This window comes from Amphiura filiformis, chromosome 17 (assembly GCF_039555335.1).
Source record: "Amphiura filiformis chromosome 17, Afil_fr2py, whole genome shotgun sequence".
NCBI classification, from domain to species: domain Eukaryota; kingdom Metazoa; phylum Echinodermata; class Ophiuroidea; order Amphilepidida; family Amphiuridae; genus Amphiura; species Amphiura filiformis.
Window position 1 is genome coordinate 51,088,718 of NC_092644.1, and position 6,000 is coordinate 51,094,717.

Below are 6,000 nucleotides of genomic sequence, written 5' to 3' on the forward strand. Positions count from 1 at the left end.
CTCGTCTGCGTTTGGATTTTCTGGCGGCGTTTGTGATGCCTAAATCCCACAACAATAAGGTTTGAAAAAGTGAATGTATGAATCTTATATAAACTTGCTTTGGTCAAGGGTTTGGTTAGTCATGCATGCATCTTTAAGGGTCCTTTAAAAGAACAGCCAAATCTTCCTGGCAAAGTTCCTTGTCATTCATAGGGTCAAAACCACAAAAAACGAGCAATTCGGTGAAAATCCTGTCGCAACCATTCAACTTAATATATTGTACCAATGTGGATCGTAATATAAAGAAATGATCATGGAATATCTTAAAACACAAAACAACAGGCTATAATATCTGGAAATTTGATCATTCAAATCGTATTATTTTGGAAGTAGCGATGTTTCGAAGTTGGCTGAGCGGTCAAAACCCCTATGTCGCAAATCACGAACTTTACATATTTGTGTAATGTGCTTTAAGGAACGCAATGAACATGCCTTGAAATAGTATTAAAATGTAATTTATAGTGTATTCCTACAAGGAAAAAAAGGAAATAACCATCCCTAAACTGTAAAAGATGATTTATTTACAATTGGAATTTGTCGCAATACTCTGTGTAACCTATGTTACATTGACATGTTATCTTTAATAACATTTTTATCAATTTACAGTACATGTAGGTATCATGTTTTGCCTTTATAATGTCAAATTAATAGCGTGGAAATTAAATTTATGACTGAAAATGTAATGTGGGTATCCGTTTTAGAGAAAAGCAAGACAAAGTACCATAATCTATGACCGTATGGTTAAGGAAAGTAGCCTACGTTACCATTTATCTGAAAATCAAACGGTAGAATATACACCTGGTAGGTAGTAAACATTAGCATGTGATACCTTGATAAAAGTGAAATAATTTTGTTGCACACTGCTATCATTAACAGAACATGTGGAAATTTTAGAAGTTTAAATGAAACATCCGTTACTGAAACATACGTTACCAGTATTTGTACGACTATGATCAAATATAAGAAAATCACATCAGACCCCACCTGCATGTCATTTTTAGTCCGTCTAGTGCCCCTCGCACGGCTAGCAATGTATAACATTTTTATTTTTTTGAGTTCTATGAGTATGTAAACGATTTGTAACATACGTTCTTAACAGTGACACAATACAATATGAGGAACCATTGTGGAAATTATTTTGTGGCAGTGTTCAAAATAAGCACTTATCCTCTTGTCCAAAAATCACTGGGGACAACCATATTGAGATATGTACTTATCCTCTGGACAACCATTATATTTTTCCTCTTAAATATGACACATTTTGGGGACAACCAAAATGTTTTGAGGACAAGCAGAATTTATGCTTTAGTTGTCCTCGGGACAACCTCCATATTTTCCTTATTTCGGACACTGTTTTGTGGTATATGTCAAACACATTAAACAAGATACTTTTTGATCCAATACTTGCATAAGATTCTCTAAAGTACCAGATAATAGTCTAAATTATGTAAGATGGATATAGATTACTTATTCCACATCTCCTGTATTAAAATTCACACTCACTCCAGGATGCCAATGGTAAGGGTGAAAGAAGTATTATGGGTTGAAAGAAGCAAGTTCAAACATCCATTTCAAATAGTGAAAACCGATCATTAGTAATGCGCTTTCGTCCCTGACAAAAACACTGCTGAGTCTAACAAAACATAGTAATGTACGTTACAGCAGTAAATTTCGCTAGGTTACTCCGCTTCTGGATATTGTTTGAAGTCAAATGATATATCATTGTAAAGCTTATGATATATTTTTTAAACAAGGAAGAAAACAAAATTGACCAGGGGCCAACTTTACGAGCGTTTCGACATGGACGGTCATATATAGGGAACTTTTAATTTATGTACGCCACAGATCACTAGCCCTGGAGGCACAACAACAGGTGTTTCTTTACTTTAGGCTGGTTTTATTCTTACATGTTATACTGCCTTGTGGAAGTAGTGTTATAAAGGCTATGAATTTGGTTTTTCGCCGCCTTTGGCAATTTTTTTTTTTTTTCGTCATCTTGGCGAAGTTGTCTTTTTTCAATTTTAATGTATCGCATGGACGCACTAAATAATTATTTAGTATGTCCATGGTATACGGTACCTTTAAATACAGAGCTGGGTAAGGAAAAAATTTTTTTACTCATCAGTGAGGCAAATTTTTTTTTTTTTTTTTTTTTTTACTCATCAGTGCCCCCATCAGTGAGGCAATTTTTTTTTTTACTCATCAGTGAGGCAATTTTTATTTTTTTTTAAACTCCCTAGCCTCTATAATTAAAGACAGAGATAAAAAGAATTTATCGCATCTGATGTCACTGTCAATTACGATCCTTGATTGGTTTACACAGGTTAATCAGCGCGTAAAAGGAAGACCGATCTATCTGGTGCTGATCGGAGAAAAGGAATAGCAGCAAATGGCGAAAAATTACGTACTTTTACAAGGCAAAAAGCAGCTTTTCTAGGCATTGTGGACATGGTGCCTTTGGTTAAGAAAGTTTCCTACTATTAAGACCTAACTTTTGAGATGGTTTGCATGTTGAAAGGTGCAAAATTAACAATAAGGCGCCCGCTTATAAATCCGCGTTCAGCAAGTCATCATCACGACACTTGTACACAAACCATGCTCGAATTTGATTGACAGATGGCGTCAGACGCGATAAATCCTTTTTATCTGTGTCTTTAATTATATCTAATGGTGCGTCCAAACCTTTCGTGCAAGCACCTATACTCATACTGAAAATACATATGTGACTATCCACCATAACTGAGCCCGGATGTCACCAGTGCCACTATTCATTGAGATATGCTCCATTGGCATTGAACTTAACAATAAACAATAGGAAACAAAGGATTTATTGACTGTTTTATTGATTTTCACTACTTAAATGTCAAGTACTATTCTGTCGGTCCGTGTCACGTCACTTCCGGTTGATGATGTTCGAGTGAAAACAAGTCCCTGATTCGATTTTTGTTGATGATTTCTGTCATTGGTGTAATGTAAATTTCGATCGCAAATAGTCAGTGGAATCAAACAACCGCTTCTAAGTCTTCAGAGTAAGAAACTTACTTGATTTACCGCTTATATACTGACAAACTTAAAATTAAATTCCATGGTCGAGTGTCGTTTTTTCCGAAATTGAACATCACTCCAGCAACATCGCTATGTAGCCTCCTTCACAGCCGGTTTCTGTTGTTCACATCAAACCGTGAGCCACATGCAGTTTGGGCCCGAGACTAGAGATAGCCCGGATGTCCGACCGACAGAATAGACATGATATACCGGTACATCATTTTAAAGCTAATTTCAAGCAGAATATTTTGGTTGAATATCTCAAAAATGATGATTGGCGACTTCAGGGCTGAGTTGTGCTGGATGATCACATACATACATCATATGAGTTAGGTATGCTAGGTGAATTCAAATTTGCCATCAAATTGCATCGTTTTATATATCAAATTAAAGCCCTTGAGTAAACTAAGCCAAAACTGAAAACCTTTTTTTCATAGCACTTTCCGTAGCAAAGTTACATCTTGTCAAAGATTGACTTTCATCAAAAAGATTCAGCTAGCAAAATTCCCCAAAACGGCATTTCGGGGTGTTTTTAGATTTTAGTCTCATGGCGATGGCAGCTTTTTTTAATGGAACTGCTATAAAAATCCCTCTAAAATTGCATGTGCGACTTGATTATCATCATAAAAATCATATATATGGGTCAAGTGAAGTATAGAAAACATATTTATGTAGGTTTCCTTCACCCACCTATTCTCGAAAAAAATTCAAATTTCAATGTAAATATGCATTGTGTTGGGGCCCCGGTCGCGGCGAATTCGCTGACTAGTAAATGTGTTAACTAAGGTTTGCCTAGGTTACCTATATGAGTGACTATTCATACATACACGCTATATAACAGCGCGCGTGATTGGTCGAGAGCCGGGCATAAACAGCGTTTATGCCCGGTGTCCCGGATGTGATATCGCCGGGTAGGGAAAATGCAAGTAAAATCATGTTTTTTAATAATGTTACTCGTAATTTTTGTTATTATTTTGATGAAATAAGAATCACAAAATGTTCTGGTACATTTGTATGTATGAACGGGGTTCATATATTTCATGACTAAACGGTTGTTTATGCCCTCGGGCCGCAAGGGCCTCGGCCATAAACAACCGTTTAGTCATGAAAATATATGAATGAACCCCTAATTTGTGCCCGGGTATTTGTGGTCAGTCATTTATCAATTTATGGCCTTTTTACTTGTAATTATGAAATTATTTCAATGCTGTGAGCTCTATCGTACTTACCTGCCCCTGTAGACAAACAAATTTTAGTGATTCGTCGAATGTTATTGGCAAAAAATGAATTTCTTGTTGCAATATGATCCATCGAAGTCTTGAATCGAATTCTGCCAAGTCTAATTATTTACAGCCCGTATCCCAATCAATTACAAGAGCGACGTCAGCGACCTCATCAGGCAAACTACAGGGTGTCCAAAAAAAAAAAAAAAAAAAACAGAACCCTCATTGCACCCTCTTATTCTCTTTTTTTCTGAAAAGTTAATCAAATATATTGTGGTATGTTAAAAAAACATTGAATCGTTGCTTTAATATTTAATAAACCGATAAAAATATAACATTTCAATCGGCTCACAACTTTTGATGATCATAGGCCTAGGCCTAGTGCTCTAGACTGTAGGCCCCGGTTTTTCACCCATGTCCACGGAAGCTCACGGAGGAGATTTGGCTACTTCAAAGATTGAAAAGGAGTCCCGGGGGATCTTTCCCCGGGTCTCTCCCTGGTTGATGGTATGGGATGTGCCACGGTTCATTTCAAAAATACCAAATGACAATGACTTATCCTTCAGGTAGGCCTACTTAGGCCTAAGCAATTTAGGCCTATAAACAATTTTGATTTTTTTTACACTTTCGCTGGGACTGAACAGAATGGGAGTTTAACTGTTCTATAAATATGTTGTTTAAAAACAGCTGAAAGCACTGTTAAAGAACGATACATAGACCTACACTATTGTGATTTGTGATAGTCATTGATAATAGTTGATAAACAATAGGCCTAGTTGACTAAACATGCTAAAACACATAATTTTTCTAAATACATAATACATTGTTTGAAAACGGTGCATAGGCCTACGCTCTGATATTGTGATCGGTAGTCATTGATAATACATGTAGTTGATTGAAATCATTGTCGAAACAGAACTTCTAAATTATATTAGGGAGTGTTCAGAAATACTTTGGTGGGGGGGCTGGTAAAAGGAGGGGGGGCCAAAAAGTTTTGGACCTTAAAAAGGGGGGACCAAAAGTTTTAGGTGGTAGGAAAGGGGGGGGCCAAAAAAGTTTTCCTCTCAAAACCCACAATTTTCGCGCGCTTCGCGCGCATTGAGACCCTCTATATCACTTTTAACACGAGCAAGTTTTCGTTTTCAGTGCTTTTGTTTGAAAAAATTATGGCACTTAGTGTACACATATATCTATTGATTAATATAACATTTAAAAAGATGATCAGCAACATGCAACATCTGGGTTGGTTTATACTGGCACTTTTTATCATAAATTTTTATATCTCTTCAAAGTAGGATACCATTCAGTATGATTATGTACCAATCTGATCAAATACAACTAAGAAAATATTGCAAATAAATTGGATTTCTTTGCACGTAAACTGCACACTTCAGCATGTTCAGTTTAATATTTCTCATTGCAAAATTATTTTGTACACAAAGGCATGGGTAGATTTACCATAGGCAGAGTGGGCATAGGCCCAGGTACCACAGCTTTTTGCATAAATTAGTTCTAATTTTAACAATATTTGACCATTCAAGCTTCAATATGGCCAAATTTTTTGGGCGGTTCACACGCACTGTACAGTACTATCATAATAGCCACGGATCCAAATTATGCACCTATGAACCTCCAAATAAATCCTCTATTTCATTTATCCCTGTAAAATCAGATAAACACCCTGATTTGGGAC